Source organism: Lepidothrix coronata, unplaced genomic scaffold, assembly GCF_001604755.1.
Source record: "Lepidothrix coronata isolate B3197 unplaced genomic scaffold, Lepidothrix_coronata-1.0 Scaffold65, whole genome shotgun sequence".
NCBI lineage: Eukaryota > Metazoa > Chordata > Aves > Passeriformes > Pipridae > Lepidothrix > Lepidothrix coronata.
The window spans coordinates 1,105,841-1,113,356 of record NW_016690245.1 but is presented as its reverse complement, the minus strand read 5'-3'; the positions used below and the strand labels follow the sequence as shown (position 1 = coordinate 1,113,356).

Sequence of the window (7,516 nt, the reverse complement as noted above, 5' to 3'; positions counted from 1 at the left end):
CTCTATCAGACAGCCTCAAATGTCTGAGGCTCCCTACACATAAGGAGTTACTTTCCTGAGTTTTGTTTAAGCATCTGTTGAAACACGTTCATCCTTGGTAATTACTTGTCATTTGGACACAAAGAATTCTAAAGAAAGGAAGTACCTTAGTGGACTTAGGAACATTTAAATACATCCTAAGGAAAGACTAACTTGAGTGTTTTTGAAAAGCTTTAATTTTGTTGGCAGGGCTACTGGGAACTAAGAAAACCCTTTACACTTGGAAAAAAGCTTGCCAAACCATTTCCTTTGCGTATCTTGTTCTGCAGAAGTAACAGAATATTCCATTCCTGCATATTTTAATAATGCCAAGGGAAAAGGTGTATATAGAGTCAAGGAAAGCAGCTTTCTGACGAGGCTGTTCCTGCCTGTTTGCATGGTTTATGTATAACAGTGGTGACACACAATTCCTCCTTCCTGTGGAAAGGATATCTGTCATGAAGAGAAGCTCTGCTGTTCTCTGAAAGTTTGACCTCTTTCATTGGTAGCAGCTTGGCAGGTGTTTGTTTTAATTTTTACATGTGTGACTTGCAAAAATTAAAATGGGCTCTAGGGATCTGAGGATCGTTCTATTTTACACCTGCTTTCATCAGCACAGCTCCATGGCCTTGATTCATGTTGGTGTGAATGAGAAGACAATTGGGCTCTGAGTTTCCATTTTTTTACTATGCAGGAAAACTAACATTATTATAAAGAGAAGCAGTTTAAGAATACTGTGGAGTATGTCTATATGGAGATATAGATCAGTGACTTGGATTAACATATGGCAGTCAGTTCTGTGCCCAGTAGTAGGTATTTGAAGAATAAAGAACTTAATTGTGAACAGCTGTTTCCACATACTTAATAAAGTGTGCATGGCCAGTTCGAGCTCTATAAAGTGTAAAACATAGTTTTATAAAACACATACTGGGGCCATGCACATTTTTCAAAGTGCATCAGCCATTCTGACTGCTAAGTCCTGTCTATCTTTTGGTTTCAGAGGCAGATCTCTGAAAATATTTTTCTTGTTTTTTCATAGTGTAACAAACTTGGATGATTCCCTAATATTTGTTAAAAATGTGGCTGTTCTTATGCAAAAGGAGCACTAAGTTATTTTTATTATAGATGTCTTTCCACCTCAACTATTCTGTTTTGCAACGTTAAAAGGAAGAAAGGTTAGTGGTTAGGAATGGTTTTGTTTCAGTTTGGCTTATGGCTTCAGAACTATCAAGAATATTAGTATCCCAGGGGAGCTGTGAGGGATCAGAAATTAATAGTATCTAGTTAATCTGCAACATATCAGCTGGAACTGAGAGTCCCGGGCTCTAGAAATGATCTGCAGCTGTTACTTATTCAGCTGTCAATCCCATGCTTTGCTTTTCAGTAATTATGATTAACAAACACTAAGGTGTGTGACCAGCCACAGAGGTAGGTTTGAAAGGTCTTTGGGATGTGAGCAACTGATATGTTTTCATACCTGTTTTGAATGCAGGAGTCAAGTGGTTAATTTTCACCAGTGTCTCTGCTCTGGGGTTTTGTCTCTACTTCCAGTGGGTATCTATTCTGGTCCTGTAGACTGGCCACATACACTACTTGGTTTTCAGATGAGTCCCTCTGATGTAGTAGGTCAAAATTGCAAGCTTTTTTTTTTTGAATAATTTTTTGGTTCTAGAGAGCAGCAAGTATTCTACAACTTCCTTTAGAGACCAAGGACTTTCAGTTCTGAATTTAAGCTGATTCAGGGAAGAAGTGGAGAAACTCTGCAGTGGGTTAAGCAATCAAAGTAAGACATCTGGGTGGGAGAAGACAGCTTTAAGGAACAGGTTGTGCTACAAGTTTTAAAGGCATTTTGAGAATTGCTGTGTTTTAGCAGAGGTTTGACTAAATTAGACTAAACCAAACCTCAGCAATAGGTTTAATAGCAGGAATTTGCACCTGTTGAAATAAATCCCCCGTAGAGAGGACCTTCCTTAAAGTTTCCACATCTCTACCTGAAATACATAAACATCAGTTTTGAAAGTACATATTTCTACATTTTACATGAATGCAGAGTATTCTGCCAGTCAGCACTAAGTTTGTACAAGTAAAACTAAATAATAAGAAAATTTATCAATAAAGTGTGGACAAATGAAGATCAAAAGGGTTTTAAACAGTCTATAAATCTCTTCCCTCCACTACCCAGTTTCCATGCTCTTGTATCTTCATTTGACCTTTAAGCCCAGAAGAATAAACTTGCACATCCAAAATAAATAAATGAATAAACAGAGTGGGAAAGTTTCTTTCTTCTTGTTATTTGACCCCAGCTGTTCAATGTCTAAGCAAGTAATGCTAAATGAACATGAATATTATCCAGCACAAAGTCAAGCAAGGTCAGCAACACTGAAGGACAATTACTTGTTGACATTTTTTAGTTAAGTGGTCATGTGCATGGCTCTTTGAGCTCAATTATCTTTTATTTTAGACTTTTGGGTGCAATTTACTATGTTTATTTTTAATAACAGAGGGAAAAAGATCTCCCAGTTTCCTGCTCTTGATCCCTTTCAGGTTTCCAAGAAGCTCGGGCTCTTCGGACCTGCTTCCTAGTGTGGCCAACGGCTCCCAACTGCCGCAGATCTCCAAAGCGAACCTGGCACTAGAGGGCGATGGAGACATACACTTTTGCCAATGTGTCTCAATTTGTTAGAAAGCAAAACCAGAGGAATAAGATATTAACTAGAAAGTTCTTGAAAGAAGGGTGTGCTACTGCTCTGCTATCCTCATTAACTTCTGTTCTCATACCTTCTCTCTGGATTCTGCTTATTAAATTCTTGTCCCCCAAATCCTGTGGTAGTTCTCCACGTTCCTTCCTTCCTGTTATTATCACTTCCTGCCCTTCAGAATTGGTGCTCTGTTTGTGTGTGACCTGAAACTTGTTTCCAACTCCTGATCAATGGTATTCTCCTCAGAAGTCTCTCTTCTGTTTTTCAGTCTTTGCTTTTCACTCTGGTCTTTCCCTGATCTTATTCATTCTCCATCCATCTTTCTGTCTGTCCATCCTGCCCCTTACTCAGGGAATCACTCTCATCATACATCCTGTCCCAGCCTGCACTGAAAAAATGAAAAAGCCATGAGGATGTGAAAATAAGAGGTAGAAGGTAGATCATCATCTGTGCTAGTGATTAGGACAGTGAAAAGAAGAGGCTGCATCTTGGTCTTTGTGCCTAAATTGTCCATCCATGGTATAGTACACAAATAATTCATAAACAGGTACCATAGCTAGGATTTCCTGTAACCTGGATAAGTGTTGCAACCACTGAACTTTAGTAGCATTTAGTTTAGCTCCTTCAGGAGGAGTGGAGCATCCTTAACTGTTCAGTGATGATCTGAGGAGCCGGTAAAAGCAGCTTGACCTCTGGCTGAGGGAGGCTGAAGCCTGGATCATTTGCTGCCTAACTGCTAAGGTTGCTGTATGAAATTGGATGGGTCTGAAAGAGATCATGGATAAGCCTGCCAGCTCCTGAACTGAGGTTCCTGAACTCCAGAGAAGACATCAGGATACCCTGCATGGAGTTTCCCCATCCGTCAGCTCGAGGCTGCTCTGTGTTCATACAGATATCAGTGTGCACTGTTGTATATCAAAGGCAGAAGGAGGAAACTGTCTTCTCTGCTGTGTGCAGGCAGCTTCAAAAGGTGAAGAGGTGCACTAGTGGTTAGGAGGCAGAAGTTGTTTGTGCCTGTGACTGGTAGTGGGAAGCTGTGCCTGGCAATGGGAAGCTGTGCTTGGCAATGGGAAGCTGTGCCCCTGACTCTGCATGGCATGCTCTGCTGCTAGAGGCTTCTCCCTTTGAGGGTGCCAGCTTTTCTCCATTTGTAAGCACCACATCCCATCACAAATGTTGTGAACTGTGCTGGTGGCCTGATTAGGTTGTGTGGGATTAATCATGGGTTAAGCTGCTCTCAAGGAAAATTTCTTCTGATGCATGTAGGCAGAAAGAGAGCTGCCACTCAGTCATCCGCCTCAGTCCATACAGTTTTTATTATCCTTCCATGGCTTCTTAAACCTAGGACTTCAATCACTTGGAAATTCATCCTGGATTTGTTACTTGAGAATCTTTTTCTCTTTACAGAAGACTCAGGATGAATTAATAGAAGATATTCTTTTTCTAGTAGCAAATAAACCACACATCCCCCACAGGCGACTCCAGGCTAGACATTGTCTCTATGGTCATAACTTCATAAAGGCACTTGAAAGAATGTGTGACGGGAAAAAATAGAATAATGAGAAGGGTGGGAAAGAGACCCCTCTAAGCCACCATAATTTTTGAAGAGCACACTGAAAATTGCATCAATGAACAACATGGTCCTGCAAATGGATGATTCAACTTGCATTTGCTTTTCACGGCTGCATGCCACTCAGTGTCACTTCACTCGCTCATGTCATATTGCCCTCTCTGAGCCTGATGGGCATATTCTCAGTTGCCATGAAGACAAAAACTCACCAGGTAAATGATACAATGCTCCCAAACTCCATGACACTGTAATGCAGACAGTTCTTGAAAGCATCAGTTTTTAAGTTATTAAGGTGACAAATATTTCCTTCTCCTCCAGAAAAAACAATCTCTCACCTCATCACTGAGAGATGTGATTCCAGCTGTATCTCCCGGGAAATGATATGATGACAGGAGGGTATATGATTGAGAATGAGAAGGTATTATACAGACTGGTACTCAAATTCATTATCAGGCAGTGAGACTGATGACTCAGAGTTAGAAAAAAATGAAACAACCAGAGATCGCGTCTCAGTCAGTGCTCATAACAAACTTGAATTCCCGTTTGCACAGCTCATATACATGGGAATTACATACCATGCTTAGAATCAATTTGCATATGCTGTTTCTACTCAGTCACACAACAAATAATGTATTAGGAGTGCATCTTAATGCACTGTACTATCATACAGCTTGAAATGCTGTCTGCTGTTAATGTGCCTTTTGAAGGCTGTGTGCATGCATGTATGTTCTCACTTGCTCATTCCCTCACTGCTCCTGTTAGCATAAGGAAGTCTTCTACCTGAGGAACCAGGTGAATTAAAAAGAGGTGAATTTGGGAATTGAGGAGTTTGGTAGATGTAAGAGATAGATATGAATCTTTCAAACTGAAGGTTTAAATCCCTTCTTTGGCAGTGGAGAATTCTCTAATATGCATGCAGATTTCAGAATCTGCGCCAGAGTCCCTGCCAAGGCAGGCTCATGTGGTCTCCATCTGGCCTCATCCTCCAAAGAGATCAGGCCCTTCATTAAGTGCAGAACTGTGATCTCAGAGCTGATCAATCTGAGTGGATCTGCTTTGACAATGCAGTGTTTTTGCTGTGATGATTCACTAGTTCTATAGCTTGCTAAGTACCAAAGAACTCTAGAATGTGCTGCATCACTAATTGATTTATGATCACTGATGGTAAAACCAAAACTTGACAAATATATCTGCACTTAGTTTTCAGTGATCAGAAAAGTAAAGCACAGCCACTTCCCCAACCCAACAACTATGCATCAATTCATCAGATTAAGCCAAACAAAACTACATTTTGAATTTCAGGCTTTCTCTTGCCATATTGTCTGGTGAAAAGTCTGGGTGTCATAGAGGGGGAGGAGATCGACACCTTTGCTTTACTTGCTATTCAGCTATTTTCAACAACCATTCTGTCTTTCCTTCCAACAGAGCGCTTGGAACAAATATTGTCTGATGTGTCTGAAGCGAGGCTGTGAGAGCTGCACAGGCTTTTTGAACTGTAAGAAGCTGCATAAGTGACAGAGGTCTTTCTCATGTCGTTCTGTGCAAGTGCTCCTGATGCTGTCCCTTCAGTGATGATCTCCCCAGGACAGTACTGCTATCTTATTCCCTTCCCTTTCCTCCCCTTCCTGGGGATGATGGATGAATTTACGCAGACACTCATACATCATGTCTTGCACTGGGTTCTCTTCTTATCGCTGTGTATCAGACTTTTCAAGTGACTCAGAGGTAAATTAAACTGTATTTCAGAAGTGCAAACTAAAATATGTCAGGGCCTGTTTTCTAGCTGGAAGGCTGACAGCTAGAAATGTCCTGTGAATTTGACCAGCTTGGAGCTTGAATATATGTTCCTCATTGCTGGCTGTTAAATAGCATTGGACTTGGTATGGATTTTATTATTCCATCTTTCATGAGTTATTAATGATCAAAAGTGATATGCTAAAAGGTTTACATTAAAATGTGTTATATTAGTGTTTACAAGACATAAACTTGAGGCAATTACCTCTCTTTTTGGGCTTGTTTGAATGGTTTTGATGGCTTTAACTGTTTTTAGATACTTAAGAAATGCTTGAAAAAAAGTAAGGAGGACCACATCAAGGGAGAAGAGAGACAGCTGGTTTTTCCAAAGATCACAACAGACACTGGTATCTTTGAGTAGCTAGCAGGCACTTAAAAAAACCACTTCACTATGGCAATTTTAATAATAATATTTTAGAGTACTTTCTAAAATCTGTAAATGAAGAACAGTCTTGCAAACATACACCACGTGGTTCTACTGAGAACATAGATGTCACAGTTTAAATCCTCAAACGTTCTTTTGCATATTATTTAAATAGTTTGTGGTCATCTGGGTACTCCCAAGGCATACAGGAAATACTGGTTATTTTAGACACATTGAAATCACAACTTCATTGTAAAATCTCTCTGCAGTTAAGATCTCACCCTGGAGGACAATGAAGTCTTAAACTTTTACTTAAGAAGATAACTTCTTAAAAGGGTAACTCATCATGAGCTTACCTGAACAGAGTACAGTCCACTATTGTGTATGTCAACAGTTTCCTAATGTAATGTTGTCTCATTACTTATATTCTTTCCATAGGAAGGGTGCTAGGTTATCTCTGCATTACATAGTGCTTGATTCTGGAATAATAAAGAATTAGCCCTAAACCTTATTCCAGAGGAAAAGAACTGCAGAATTAACTTACATCATCTACTACTTGGTTGTACTAAAATGCCATAATATATAACAGCAGAATAACCTTCAGAAGGTTGGCATGCATAGGTAACACTAAAATACAAGGTGATATACATTGACTGTAGAGACCATGTTCTCCTCATTCCCTCTTGTGTGCTCTGTTAGACACCAGATAAGTTATTACTGGGTCAGAACTAACTTGTGGGACTTTGTGTGTGTGTGTGTGTGTGTGTGGAGAGGGAAGGGATAGTTTGAACCTCACAGAGGTGGGGTAGCATCATATCCCTCATGGCAGCCATTGGAACCCACATGGGGAAGCCCTGGAGTAGCCGTCACAGACAGCCTGGGAAAACTATAACACACCACACCTCCTGCAGCCTCTAACCCAGCCTCAGATTGACAGATTCAGTGAGAACACTGCCCCTCACTCTGGCCTGGAACCCCAGAGTGGCTGGTGGGTCAGAGACCCTGCCTGGGGGAGTTGACCATGGGGACCAGAGGGGATGAAACCAAGGGCATGTGTTTGCCTCATGCTGT

General features: G+C 40.6%; 1 long non-coding RNA gene across 1 annotated transcript; it reads right to left on the bottom strand.

The window, feature by feature from the left end:
* Positions 1-2,708: 2,708 nt before the first annotated feature.
* LOC108498863 lies at positions 2,709-7,223 on the bottom strand. Its single transcript, XR_001875333.1, has 3 exons — positions 7,094-7,223; positions 6,802-6,924; positions 2,709-3,105 (listed from the first exon to the last, which is right to left on the bottom strand). It is a non-coding gene; the product is annotated as an uncharacterized LOC108498863 (long non-coding RNA).
* Positions 7,224-7,516: the final 293 nt, after the last annotated feature.